Below are 16,023 nucleotides of genomic sequence, written 5' to 3'. Positions count from 1 at the left end.
GTTACATGCCCTAAAGACGCAAGTATTTGTATCTTCTTTCTACCTCTTCCAGAAGTCGGGTGAGGCTGCGAGTATCGAGGATGAAGGACAGGGGACATTTCGCATGTTGGTGTGTGACGTACGCGAATTTGGGTTGGACGGAAGGCGTGGTTAATGTGACTGCTGGGCATAAGTGGGAAACCCGGGTTCAAGTCCTCGTCCAGCATAAATTTTCACTTGTCGCCATTGGATTTGTTTCAATGCCCGACTGCAACTAATGGAAGTTCTCTTTCGTCAATTATATACATATTTAACACAGTCAAGTGTAAATCAGTATGTCCGCAGCTCGTGGTCGTGCGGTAGCGTTCTCGCTTCCCGCGCCCGGGTTCCCGGGTTCGATTCCCGGCGGTGTCAGGGATTCTCTCTGCCTCGTGATGACTGGGTGTTGTGTGCTGGCCTTAGGTTAGTTAGGTTTAAGTAGTTCTAAGTTCTAGGGGACTGATGACCATAGATGTTAAGTCCCATAGTGCTCAGAGCCATTTGAACCATTTTGTAAATCAGCATACATAAATTGAAAAAAATAGTAGTTTAAGACAATCATGCAAATGGTCATCATATTACCGTCTTTTGCGGCCGCAAGGAGATCCTGCAACAACGGGACCAACGACAACAGAAGAGAATCGTTGAACTTGACAGAAGTGCAACCATTCCGCAAATTGCTGCAGACTTCAATGCTGGGCCATCAACAAGTGTCATGACTGCAAGACATAAAGCATTACGCCTCTCCTAGGCCCGTCAACACCGACATTGGACTGTTGATTGCTGGAAACATGTTGCCTGGTCGGACGAGTCTCGTTTCAAATTGTATCGAGCGGATGGACGTGTACGGACATGGTACACTGTAAATTCCGTGGGGATAGAGCCTTCCGTCGGGTAGACCGTTCGCCTGGTGCAAGTCTTTTGAGTTGACGACACTGCGACGACTTGCGTGTCGGTGGGGATGAAATGACGATGATAAGGACAGCGGAAGTGCTTAAACTCACAAGAGTGTTCCTGGAGCCACACTGCAGCAATTCTGGACCTATGGGGTGTCGCATTGTCCTGCTGGAATTACCCAAGTCCGTCGGAATGCACAATAGACATGAATCGATGCACGTGGTCAGACAAGATGCTTACGTACGTGTCACTTGTCAGAGTCGTATCTAGACGTATCATGGGTCCCATGTCACTCAAACTGCACACGCCTCACACCAATACATAGCCTCCACCAGCATGAACAGTCCCCAGTTGACATGCAGGGTCCATGGATTCATGGACGGGTTGATGACTGGAAACATGTTGCCTGGTCGGACGAGTCTCGTTTCAAATTGTATCGAGCGGATGGACGTGCACGGATCATGTCAATTGTGCATTCCGACGGACTTGGGTAATTCCAGCAGGACAATGCTACACCCCATAGGTCCAGAATTGCTACAGTGTGGCTCCAGGAACACTCTTGTGAGTTTAAGCACTTCCGCTGGCCACCAAAATGCCCAGACATGAACATTATTGAGCATATCTGAGGTGCCTTGCAACGTGCTGTTCAGATCTCCAACACCTCGCACTCTTATGGATTTATGGACAGCCCTGCAGGATTCATGGTGTCAGTTCCATGCAGCATTACTTCAAACATTAGTCGAGTCCATGTCACGTCGTGCTGGTGCACTTCTGCGTGCTCACGGCGGCACAACACGATATTAGGCAGGTGTACCAGTTTCTTTGGCTCTTCAGTATAGTTAATTCATTATGCAAATTCTTCTTTTGAATGACTTTATGTTAATAACCACAAATGGGGCGTTAGCCAGTGATGCAGAGAGCGTGGAGGGGCAGGTTAGGTACAGTTAGAATCGGACTTTAAGATCGGGCCGTTACTTTATTGTCTGAGAATATTCTTCTGGAATGTATAGTATGTTATACAATAACAAGGAACAAAAGAATGTTTCCTAAGTCAACAAAGTTTCCGAATCGTACGAACGTCACCCGCTTCACTTTTCTGGAACTGACAGTATTCAATAAAAATAGAACAAAAATAAATAAAAAGACAAAGATGCCAAGTGAATGTACGAAAATGATATCAGTAATGGATGGAGAATGTGTTTTACTACATTCTATTAATGTGCAGATATGCAACTGATTACCACGCCATCTGAAAAGCTGTGTTGTGCTGAAAAACTGGTTGTGTGTATATGCCAGTAAGCAGTAAAGAAAGGGACTTTCGTAAAAGAAAAACATACGACAGGAGTTCAAAGAAGCGATAGATACATTCCGAAGACGTCAACTAGGGCGTACTAGGCACAGAAAATGAAAACTGAACTGTTTTATGTTAAGTCGACACTCGGAAGGAAATGGATGGAGATAATCAATGACAAGTCCTAGGCTAACTACGCTTATAATAGCACAAAGATAGATTAAAAAATGGAGCTGCTAATGTATCGAATACTTGTGTGAATGCTTAATACGATGCAAAAAAGGATTACGGCTGACAGAAAGATCAATTGCTGTAGCAGGATCAATTATAGGCTACCTGTGCGAGGTAGGCTGGTAGCTGCATTTGGTAGACAGTTAAAGGTCGACAGACAGACACCGCCGCGAGCAACATTTCACAATAGGCTCGGCGCAGGCCTCACGCATCTGCTTCCGTGGTGAAAGTAAATGCGGCAGCCGCTTCTATATACGCCGCAAGCGGAGACAGTTGTCCAGGTAGCTCCGAGACAAGTGCTCCCAGAGACACGAGCTGACAGACAGCGTTAGGCCGGATCACAGCTGTCAAATTAGGACAACACAATCTGGTCATTAGTTCGTCACGAGTCATTGCCTCTGGGCCTTAAACTATCTCATACATGCTACTTCTGGCACATAGATACTGCACAAGTGCGGCTACGGTGTTCATATCCACACGATTTCAAACCGAGAAAAAGTTTTGGATTTGTAACATGAGAAAACTGAGTTCAAAAGTGTGTCGGTGTCTGACTGGTTACATAAAAAAAAATGGCTGGGTGTTTTGCCGAAAGGACCACTTCCCACCGAGTCCATCTACGTTCTGTTCAAAGGTGCTGCTAATCTACAGGGTGTTTCAAAAAGATTGATCCGATTTCAGAATCACGATAAAAATTTGAGATGTTCTTTAATTTATTCATCGAAACTAAAAGCTATGCAGCAGTTTTAAGTGGCGGGTCGTTGCCTGTAGGGGCCTCTTAGTGCAGCTATTTCGCTTGCCCGTTACCCAGCGTGCATAGAGTAACGATGGCGACAGCACATCAGCAAATGTCATTCCGTGTTCTTTGTTTCATCAGCTGCCAATTTTGTTACATCAATGCGGCATGGATTTCATCATGGATATACCACTGCATCGGCCGTACGGCTGCGGTCGCGGTGGCAACACTGTCGGTTTACTTTACGCCACAGCATCATCAGTAAACAACCGTAGATTGCTGCGCACCCTGTCCGCCAAATCATTTATGACAGATAACAACAGTGGACATACCACAGTTCCCTGGGGCACTTCTAATGACACCCCTGTCTCAGATGAACACTCGCCGTCGAGGGCAGCATACCGGATTCTATAAATTAAAAGTCTTCGAGCGACTCATATATCAGTGAAACTATTCCATATGCTCCTACCTTCATTAACAAATGGCTCTGAGAACTAAGGGACTTAACATCTATGGTCATCAATCCCCTAGAACTTAGAACTACTTAAACCTAACTAACCTAAGGACATCACACAACACCCAGTCATCACGAGGCAGAGAAACCTTCATTAACAACCAGCACTAAGGCACCGTGTCTGCTTTCCGGAAATCTAGAATCTGCCTGTGGCCCTTCATCCATTGTTCGCAGTATATAATGTGAGAAAAGGGTAAGCTGAGTTTCGCGCGAGCGATTCTCTAAAACCGTGATGATTCGTAGACATAATCTTCGCACTCTCAAGAAAATTTATTAGTTTCGAACTGAGAAGTCGAAGTTAGGGATATTTGTCTGTAATCTTGCGGGGCCGTTCTTCTACATCTACATGATTACTCTGCAATTCACATTTAAGTGCTTGGCAGAGGGTTCATAGAACCACAATCATACTATCTCTATACCATTCCAATCCCAAACAGCGCGTGTAAAAACGAACACCTAAACTTTTCTGTTCGAGCTCTGATTTCTCTTATTTTATTTTGATGATAATTCCTACCTATGTAGGTTGGGCTCAACAAAATATTTTCGCATTCGGAAGAGAAAGTTGGTGACTGAAACTTCGTAAATAGATCTCGCCGCGACGAAAACCGTCTTTGCTTTAATGACTTCCATCCCAACTCGCGTATCATATCTGCCACACTCTCTCCCCTATTACGTGATAATACAAAACGAGTTGCCCTTTTTTGCACCCTTTCGATGTCCTTCGTCAATCCCACCTGGTAAGGATCCCACACCGCGCAGCGATATTCTAACAGAGGACGAACGAGTGTAGTGTAAGCTGTCTCTTTAGTGGACTTGTTGCATCTTCTAAGTATCCTGCCAATGAAGCGCAACCTTTGGCTCGCCTTCCCCACAATATTATCTATGTGGTCTTTCCAACTGAAGTTGTTAGTAATTTTAACACCCAGGTACTTAGTTAAATTGACAGCCTTGAGAATTGTACTATTTATCGAGTAATCGAATTCCAACGGATTTCTTTTGGAACTCATGTGGATCACCTCACACTTTTCGTTATTTAGCGTCAACTGCCACCTGCCACATCATACAGCAATCTTTTCTAAATCGCTTTGCAACTGATACTGGTCTTCGGATGACCTTACTAGACGGTAAATTACAGCATCATCTGCGAACAACCTAAGAGAACTGCCCAGATTGTCACCCAGGTCATTTATATAGATCAGGATCAGCGGAGGTCCCAGGACGCTTCCCTGGGGAACACCTGATACCACTTCAGTTTTACTCGATGATTTGCCGTCTATTACTACGAACTGCGACCTTCCTGACAGGAAATCACGAATCCAGTCGCACAACTGAGACGATACGCCATAGGCCCGCAGCTTGATTAGAAATCGCTTGTGAGGAACGGTGTCAAAAGCTTTCCGGAAATCTAGAAATACGGAATCAACTTGAGATCCCCTGTCGATAGCGGCCATTACTTCGTGCGAATAAAGAGCTAGCTGCGTTGCACAAGAACGATGTTTTCTGAAACCATTCTGATTACGTATCAATAGATCGTTCCCTTCGAGGTGATTCATAATGTTTGAATACAGCATATCCTCCAAAACCCTACTGCAAACCGACGTCAGTGATATAGGTCTGTAGTTCGATGGATTACTCCTACTACCCTTCCTAAACACTGGTGCGACCTGCGCAATTTTCCAATCTGTGTGTACAGATCTATCGCTGAGCGAACGGTTGTATATGATTGCTAAGTAGGGAGCTATTGTATCAGCGTAATCTGAAAGGAACCTAATCGGTATAGAATCTGGACCTGAAGACTTGCCCGTATCAAGCGATTTGAGTTGCTCCGCAAACTCTAAGGTATCTACTTCTAAGAAACTCATGCTAGCAGCTGTTCGTGTTTCAAATTCTGGAATATTCCATCGTCTTCCCTGGTGAAGGAATTTCGGAAAACTTCTTAAACATAGGAGTCACCTACACTTTTATCCTTTCTCTTGGGACTTTGCGCTGGACGAGAGACTCGCTATAAGATTAGGGCTAATGCCGTAGAGTATTTTTTGTTTTTTGTCGGAGGACTTCGGCTTCAACCCCTATAAGAAAGTGATGACTGTATAGCTCTTACTGAGGCAAAGTTACATGGATGAGCGCTGAACTGTGCCACGTAGTAGCAGCAGTTATTCATATCCTCTAGTGCAAGATACGATACCACGACAGGAAGCAACCACACTGAGAGCTAAATTCTACCGACCCTCCAAATCTTGACTGGCCGATGACAGAGCGAGAGGGGGAGTAGGGTGTGGAGCTCGGCCTGGGGCTGTTTGCCAGCCGAATCCGGCAACAGAAGGTACGTAGCCCGTCGGGTCGGGTCGGCCAGGGACTGCGTCTCCCGATGCGTATCAGGCCGAGCGGAGAACACGTCCCGGCGCCTCCCCCTCAATTTACGGCGATTACCTGTGAAGTCATTAATAGGCGAGCGCTTTTTCCCGGCCGGCCGGGCCCTGTAATCGGGTTGTTTTTGTGCGCCAGGTGTCGACGTGCTCTACTGGCTCCAAATAGCCGCGGGACACCGCAAACGGCCGCGGCGGACCGCCGGGAACCGCCGGCACGGGCTGGCATTCGGCTCACCAAGGGGGACAGCAGTCGCCACCACGCCACGCCACGCCACTGGTAGCAGTTACTTCTGTAAAATATCTTGGAGTAAGGGTACATAACGATTTGAAGTGGAATGATCGTATAAAATTTATTGTTGGTAAGGCGGGTGCCGGGTTGAGATTCATTGGGAGAGTCCTTAGAAAGACGTTCGATACAGTTCCGCACTCTCGCCTGATAAACAAAGTAAGAGCCTACGGAATATCAGACCAGCTGTGTGGCTGGATTGAAGAGTTTTTAGCAAACAGAACACAGCATGTTGTTATCAATGGAGAGACGTCTACAGACGTTAAAGTAACCTCTGGCGTGCCACAGGGGAGTGTTATGGGACCATTGCTTTCCACAATATATATAAATGACGTAGTAGATAGTGTCGGAAGTTCCATGCGGCTTTTCGCGGATGATGCTGTTGTATACAGAGAAGTTGCAGCATTAGAAAACTGTAGCGAAATGCAGGAAGATCTGCAGCGGATAGGCACTTGGTGCAAGGAGTGGCAACTGACCCTTAACATAGACAAATGTAATGTACTGCGAATACATAGAAAAAAGGATCCGTTATTGTATGATTGTATGATAGCGGAACAAACACTGGTAGCAGTTACTTCTGTAAAATATCTGGGAGTAAGGGTACCGAACGATTTGAAGTGGAACGATCATATAAAATTAGTTGTTGGTAAGGCGGGTGCCAGGTTGAGATTCATCGGGAGAGTCCTTAGAAAATGTAGTCCATCAACAAAGGAGGTGGCTTACAAAAAACTCGTTCGACCTATACCTATTGCTCATCAATGTTTGATCCGTACCAGATCGGCTTGACGGAGGAGATAGAGAAGATCCAAAGAAGAGCGCCGCATTTCGTCACAGGGTTATTTGGTAAGCGTGATAGCGCTACGGAGATGTTTAGCAAAGTCAAGTGGCAGACTTTGCAAGAGAGGCGCTCTGCATCGCGGTTTAGCTTGCTCGCCAGGTTTCGAGAGGGTGCGTTTCTGGATGAGGTATCGAATATATTGCTTCCCCCTACTTATACCTCCCGAGGAGATCACGAATGTAAAATTAGAGAGATTCGAGCGCGCACGGAGGCTTTCCGGAAGTCGTTCTTCCCGCGAACCATACGCGACTGGAACAGGAAAGCGAGGCAATGACAGTGGCACGTGGGGTGCCCTCCGCCACACACCGTTGGGTGACTTGCGGAGTATAAATGTAGATGTAGATGTAGAAAGCACAATAGCGGAATGCGAGGTTCTATGAGAAAAAACACAAGATGAAACGCTACTAAGCGTTATTTGTACTGTTGGGCAGTGACTAGACGAATAATATACTGAAGCGCCAAAGAAACTGGTATAGGCGTGTGTATTCAAATACAGACACATGTAAATAGGCAGAATATGGTGCTGCGGTTGGCAACACCTATATAAGACAACAAGTGTCTGGTGCACATGTTAGACCGGTTACTGCTGACACAATGGAAGGTTATCAACATTTAAGTGAGTTTGAACGTAGTGCTTGGCCGGAGCACAAGCGATGGGACACAGCATCTCCGAGATAGCGGTTAAGTCGGCATTTTCCCGTACGACCACTTCACGAGTGTCCTGTGAATATTAGGAATCTGGTAACGCATCAAATCTCCGACATGACTGCGGCCGGAAAAAGATCCTGCAAGAACGGTACAAACGACGACTCAAGAGAATCGTTCAACGTGACAGAAGTGTAACCCTTCCGCATTTAATTGCTGTAGATTTCAATGCTGGGCCATCAACAAGTGTCAACGTGCGAACTATTCAACAAAACATCATCGATATGGGCTTTCGGAGCCGAAGCCCCACTCGCGTACTCTTGATGACTGCACGACACAAAGCTTTACGCATCGCCTGGGCCCGTCGACACCGACATTGGACTGTTGGTAACTGGAAACATGTTGCCTGGTCCGACGAGTCTCGTTTCAAATTGTATATGGACGTGTACGGGTACGGAGACAACCTCACAAATCCATGCACCCTGCATGTCAACAGCCGACTATTCAAGGTGGTGGGGACTCTGTAATGGTGTGGGCGTTTGCAGTTGGAGTGATACAGGATAAATAAGACTGGTAGTAGGTTGTTCGCAGATGATGCTGTAATTTTCCGTCTAGTAAGGTCATCCGAAGACCAGTATCAGTTGCAAAGAGATTTAGAAAAGATTGCTGTATGGTGTGGCAGGTGGCAGTTGACGCTAAATAACGAAAAGTGTGAGGTGATCCACATGAGTTCCAAAAGAAATCCGTTGGAATTCGATTATTCGATAAATAGTACAATTCTCAAGGCTGTCAATTCAACTAAGTACCTGGGTGTTAAAATTACGAACAACTTAAGTTGGAAAGACCACATAGATAATGTTGTGGGGAAGGCGAGCCAAAGGTAGCGTTTCATTGGCAGGACACTTAGAAGATGCAACAAGTCCACTAAAGAGACAGCTTACACTACACTCGTTCGTCCTCTGTTAGAATATTGCTACGCGGTGTGGGATCCTTACCAGGTGGGATTGACGGAGGACATCGAAAGGGTGCAAAAAAGGGCAGCTCGTTTTGTAATATCACGTAATAGGGGAGAGAGTGTGGCAGATATGATACGCGAGTTGGGATGGAAGTCATTAAAGCAAAGACGTTTTTCGTCGCGGCGAGATCTATTTACGAAATTTCAGTCACCAACTTTCCCTTCCGAATGCAAAAATATTTTGTTGAGCCCAACCTACATAGGTAGGAATGATCATCAAAATAAAATAAGACAAATCAGAGCTCGAACAGAAAGTTTTAGGTGTTCGTTTTTCCCGCGCGCTGTTCGGGAGTGGAATGGTAGAGAGATAGTATGATTGAGGTTCGATGAACCCTCTGCCAAGCACTTAAATGTGAATTGCAGAGTAACCATGTAGATGTAGATGTAGATGCAGTTGACACCTATGTAAGCATCCTGTCTGATCACCTGCATCCATTTCACCTGAATCCATCCACGTCCATTGTGCATGCCGACGGACTTGCGCAATTCCAGCATGACAATGCGACACCCCATACGTCCCGAATTGCTGCAGAGCAGCTCCAGGAACACTATCCCGGGTTTGAACACTTTCGCTGGGTACCAGACTCCCCAGAAATGAACATTTTGAGTATATCCGGGATGCCTTGCAACGTTCTATTAAGAAGAGATCTCCACCCCCTCGTACTCTTACGGATTTATTGACAGCCCTGCAGCATTCATGGTGTCAATTCCCTCCAGAACTACTTCAGACATTAGTCGAGTCAATGGCACGTCGTGTTGCGGCACTTCTGTCCGCTCGCGGGGCCCCTACACGATATTACGGAGGAGTACCAGTTTCTTTGGCTCTTCAGTTTATATGCTCCTAGCGCTGTTAACTGTCAAGGTAAACAGAGTTAATGCAGTCAACGCAAAAACTACTCGAACTGTTAGATACTTCTCCTATGAGTTTAATCAAGGGCAGAAACCACTGTACATGGTGTCAGATAAATTACCGTAAATAGGCGTTCGTTCCTGACGTGAACAAGTGTTCGCAGACGTAACAAAAGGTACTCACATGAACAACTTGACCAATTATTCATTCATAGATGGAGACTGACTGCCTTTAATGTGTAGTTCGGCATCACCCCTCCCTCCCCCCTCCCCCCATCGGAGGTTCGAGTCCTCCCTCGGACATACGTGTGAGTGTTGTTCTTAGCGTACGTTAGTTTAAGTTAGATTAAGTAGTGTGTAAGCCTAGAGACCAACGACCTCAGCAGTTTGGTCCCATAGGAAATTACCACCACCGGTTCTAATGTGTTGCTTCACGAATAATAACCATGTCTGAGATCTCGCAGTAATGAAATAAATGATCAAGTCTAAAAAAAAAGTATCTTTACATCGCAAGAAATATTAATGTCACAATTTACACAATAAATCTGCAGATGTGACCTGCCATGAGGCTATAAAATTTTGCTAGGCGACTTCTATAGGATAAAATCTTCAAGCCGACATTTATTTGGAGTGAAAAGTATCCCAGCTACTAAATGTGTCAGTATCGATTGATACCTGATTATTCACAGACAGTTTTAAGTATTCTGAATATTGCTGTGGAAACGGATTGTACGAAGTTTAGTAAATATTCATATCTATATTGTAGTATAGTGAACTACTTTCTTACATGTCATGGGTCCGCTCGATCTCCTACCGTAGCAAACCAAAGAACCCACCGTTGTACCGGCGTGTGTATTTTCGTACTGCGCTTCATCTGGGAAGAGGTACGAAGATGGATACTTCTATATCAGATTTCAGTCAGCAATTTTTATGAACTGGCACACCATGTGTTACATGCAAGGCAAAAAAAAAATTCAAGATAGCATTCAGAAGCTGCCTGTTTTCATACCACAGTGAATAGAAGAACATATTCGTGCCTGTAGGGGACATACGATATCCTGGTGTTGTTGACGGACATAATTTCCACATGGAATAGATATTTAGTTAATAAATACCCGTTATGTGACGAACATCTTCACCAAGTTTGATTAGTATCGCTTAGTTGCGCTTCGGCGTGTGCGTTGATCATTTAGATCGCCCCCTCCCCCTCCTCCCGCCCCTGTTGCCGTAAAGTTCTCTGAGGAAAATTAAAAGGAAACACTGTGGTGTCACCGCCAGACACCACACTTGCTAGGTAGTAGCCTTTAAATCGGCCGCGGTCCGTTAGTATACGTCGGACCCGCGTGTCGCCACTATCAGTGATTGCAGACCGAGCTCCGCCACACGGCAGGTCTAGTCTAGAGAGACTCCCTAGCACTCGCCCCAGTTGTACAGCCGACTTTGCTAGCGATGGTTCACTGTCTACATACGCTCTCATTTGCAGAGACGATAGCTTAGCATAGCCTTCACCTACGTCATTTGCTACGACCTAGCAAGGGTGACATATTCAGTTACTATTGATATTGATATTGTGACTCATGTAGTGTCAAGAGCGACGTTTATCATTAATGGATTAAAGTTAAGTATCAAATTAATTACGTCCGCTTTCTGAATTCTAATTCCTTGCCATGTTCCAGACCACACGTCAGTATAGTTCTTCCCTCCTCACGCCAGCCTGCGTGAGCTAAAACGCGTGCATTTTGGCCTCCATTCGTAACACGTTGTTGGATCTTCTGCCAACACAACAAGCGAGAACGAGTGCTCCCCATGTTTATCAGTTATTCAAGAGAGCTTTTGAAGAAGGAATAGGGTCTCTAATTGGAGCAAGACCTGTTTTGTTAGAACTCAGGAGAGAGAACAGGTTGAGCGTGTGATTTGAGGGCAAATGCACTACGCCGCGAAATATTTTCACCTTCTTTCTGCACGGAACACCTAAACAAACTAAATTTCTACCAATATACACTCTGATAAACAATAATAGCAATAATAATAATAGTGTACACATAATGAAGCAGACGAGGTTAAGGAAAATTAGGATTCAACTCCTAGCGACAACTAGGTGTTTTGTAACAGAACGAACAGCTATTTTCTATTCTTCTGTGATCGTTACAATTAGTGCAGTTTCTGGACTGTTCACTTTTATTGGCGCTAGAGGAATTAAACAGTCGGGTACATGTTACGGAGGAGTGGGGTTCATATCTTCGTCCTGTCAATCATATTCAGGTACTTGGTGGTTTTCCCGCGTCCCCTAATGCTAATTCCGAATTTATTCTTCTGAAAAGCACAAGGAAGTGATCTGAGGAAGTCACGGAAAACTTAAAACTGATTGGCTGGGTGGGAATTTGAAACCTGCCCCTTTCGAATACAGATCCAATGTCTTAGCAACTCCACCACCAATAAAAGTGAACTTTTCAGTACCTGCAACGATAGTAACGGTCACAAGAGAACTGGAAATAGCTGTCCGTTTCAAGCACCGAGTTGCAATCTAGCTACGCAGTACAAGGCCACAGCACGTATCCATTACCTCCAGATAGATTCGAACTCGCCCTGCTGAACCCAGCAATCTAGGATCAAAGAATTATAGCCTCCTACATCATACTGAGCGCGAAGCGCTCCTCGATCTACCTTGCGCGAAGCAGCGATCTGACGTTCTTCTCTGAGAAGAAGTCAACGTTATTGCCAATTAGGCTGCAGGCGAGTATTTATATGTGAGATCACGTAATGAGTGACCGGATGTGGAGCTCCTAGATGTGTTAAGTTCTGAATTATAGCGGAAGACGTATTCTCCGATCGGTTCTGGGAAGTATTTCTGTACGTGACATGAGCTACGGCTATACACGTTTTAGACTTGGAAAAACTACTGTAGGTTTTAATGCACAGCCTCTACAAAAGACAGCGAGATCGAAAACTAGACGAATCCAGTTATTGTTACTAAACACTACCCGAAGCATAGACGACTGTACCAGCTTACACTGTAATCCAGATTCAGAGTGGCACCAAGTCTCTTGCAGTCCACACCAAGTGCTCATTTGACCAGCATGAACGGTAACATCTTTTGGGTTATGAAGCTGTGTGAAGCGGGAATGGCGCGGAAAACGCCTAATTAAATAACCGGCACGTGTGAAAGTGCCGCGTGTAATCACTGATAAAACTTGGTCGGTTTGACCAATGCTGCTTTGTGTGCTCAGATGTTTCGTACAGCAACACCTCGTCCCACGAACTAGGAGCAGCCCCGAGCTCTTATCTCAAACCAAAGTGATCTCGCGATGTTCGTCGCTTTCCCGCAATGGCTCAAAAATGGTTCAAATGGCTCTGAGCACTATGGGACTTAACTTCTGAGGTCATCAGTCCCCTAGAACTTAAAACTAATTAAACCTAACTAACCTAAAGACATCACACACATCAATGCCCGAGGCAGGATTCGAACCTGCGACCGTAGCGGTCGCACGGTTCCGGACTGTAGCGCCTAGAACCACTCGGCCACTCCGGCCGGTTTTCCCGCAATGGCACCTATTTCCATACAGTTTCATTTCTTGCTGTTCAGACTGTCGCAGAAGTGTACTCGTTTGCGAGACAGTTATGTTCCCTCCCTGACACCTGCCGATATACGCTTCATAAAACGCCAGTCCAGGCTTCTATTCCCATGTTCTACTCGAGTGCTAGCCATTTATACACAAATCATATCGTTTTGCTTTAGATAACTGCGCTCAATACGCGAACGGGAGGCATTCACACCGACTCGTACCCATGCAGTTGTTTGTGTAAAAGAGTCGTGTTTCAAGTGAATGGGATATATACCAAGAACTTTTTCTTCTCAAGTCAGGCTCTTTGTTGCGGGGCAACTGCAGTGGCACATTACAAATACACTGAAGCGCCAAAGAAACTGGTATAGGCATGCGTATTCCAAAAACAAAAAAAAAAACAAAAAACAAAAAAATGGCTCTGAGCACTATGGGACTTAACTTCTGCGTCATCAGTCCCCTAGAACTTAGAACTACTTAAACCTAACTAACCTAAGGACATCACACACATCCATGCCCAAGGCAGGATTCGAACCTGCGACCGTAGCGGTCGCGCGGCTCCAGACTGTAGCGCCAAAATACAGATATGTAAACAGGTAGAACACGGCGCTGCGATCGGCAACATCTATATAAGACAAGTGTCTGGCGCACCTGTTAGATTGGTTAACTGCTGCTACAATGGCCGGTTATCAAGACTGAAGTGAGTTTGAACGAGGTGTTAGTCAGTGCACGAGCGATCAGACATAGCATCTCCAAGTTAGCGATTAAGTGGGAATATTCCCGTACGTTCATTTCACGAATGTACAGTGAATATCAAATCTCCGACATCGCTAGGGTCACAAAAGGATCCTGCAAGAACGTGGCAATCGACGACTGAAGAGAATCGTACAACATGACAGAAGTGCAACCACTCCATATTTTACTGCAGATTTCAATGCTGGGCCATCAACAAGTGTCAGCGAGCCAACCATTCAACGAAAAATCATCGATGTGGGCTTTCGGAGCCGAAAGTCAACTAGTGTACGCGTGACGACTGCATAACACAAAGCTTTACGCCTCGCCTGGGCCCTCCAAGACCGACATTGGCCCGTTGATGACTGGAAACATGTTCCCTGGTCGGACAAGTCTCGTTTTAAATTCTATCGAGCAGGTGGACGTGTATGGATATGGTGATAACCTCATGAATCCATGGACCCTGCATGTCAGCAAGGGGTGTTCAAGCTGGTGGAAGCTCTGTAAAGGTGTGGGGTGTGTGCAGTTGGAGTGATATGGGACCACTGATACATCTAGGTAGGACTCTGATAGGTGATACGTATGTAAGGATCCTGTCTGATCACTTGCATCCATTCATGTCCACTGTGCATTCTGACGTACTCGGGCAATTCCGGCAGGACAATACGACAACCCATACGTCCAGAATGGCTCCAGGAACACTTTTCTAAGTTTAAATACTTTCTCTAGCCACCATACTCCCCAGCCATGAACATTATTGTCAACATTATTATCTAGGATGCCTTGCAACGTGCTGTTCAGAAGAGATCTCCACCTCCTGGTACTCTTACGGATTTCTGGACAGCCCTGCACGATTCATAGTGTCAATTGCCTCCAGCAGTACTTCAGACATTAGACAAGTCCATGCCACATCGTGTTGCGGCACTTCTGAGTGCTCGCGGGAGCCCTAGGCGATATTAGCCAGGACCTGGAGGTACTCGACTTATTCTTTATAAATAAGTCCATAGTGCTTCATTTGTCTTTGCAACGCTTTCCTTTTATTAATAGAATAACAACTAACTCTTAGTAAGGGCAGTGCCAATGACAGGTGATGCGATTATGGCAACAGCAAATCAAACAGCAGATTCTTATCACGGCACTCAGAAATTTACAAAATTACATATTTAGTTTGTTTCCTTACGCAATTTTTACAGAAATATTTTTCATATTGAATTCTGATAAAATGTAGCAATCATATCAAGATTCCACAGCGAGTACACGAAGTTACGTGTACAGCGTGTGACAATTTATGTCGTGGATAATATGATATTAATCTGCACCAACGTTTACTGCCACAGAGTAATCGCCAGTAATTGAAGAAAGGAGGTCAGCAGAAACATCCCAGAGGCTTTAGAAACAGCACAAACTGGGAGATGCCAAGAATAATAACAGTGTGTGCTCTTTTGAAAAGAGCATTCTGCCTTATTCGAGTTATGGAAGTCACTAAAATCCCAAATCAAGGCAACTGCCCGGGGCTTTAACCACGTTCCATCCAAATGCTTGTCCGCCGCTGTCCAACGTCGATCGGTGCGTTCTCTTTTAATGTAACTGGTTTGTCTACTGGATTAAACTAACAGAATTCTTTACTTAATATTAAACATCCGACGTTTGAATTACTTGCATTTCCCCAAGTGCAAAACTGGTGTGGAAGTAGGTAATAGGTGCAATATTGTAGAACTAAGGGACTTCCATGTTTATTTTTTAGTGGTTTATAATATGTTTTACGGAGTAAGTAATTCGCTTTTTATTGAAGCCAAATTACTGAATAAATGCACCGTTTCAAAAATGCTTGTAATTTATTTTCTCATCACATCAGTTTTCTTCAGTTCTGAACGTGATACATTTGTTATGAGCAATAAGACTCTCCCTAACGGTTCTATTAGTCCTATCACGGAAAAAGCGAAGTTTAGCACTGCCGGCTGTCACTATGTCAATACATTAGCAATTCACCGATAATGTTACTCCTGTGAAAGTATTTTAATTTGACCGTGACTGTGTGCTATGAA

The sequence above is a fragment of the Schistocerca serialis genome, chromosome 6 (genome assembly GCF_023864345.2).
Source record: "Schistocerca serialis cubense isolate TAMUIC-IGC-003099 chromosome 6, iqSchSeri2.2, whole genome shotgun sequence".
In the NCBI taxonomy this organism is placed as follows: Eukaryota; Metazoa; Arthropoda; class Insecta; order Orthoptera; family Acrididae; genus Schistocerca; species Schistocerca serialis.
This window is presented reverse-complemented; position numbering follows the sequence as displayed.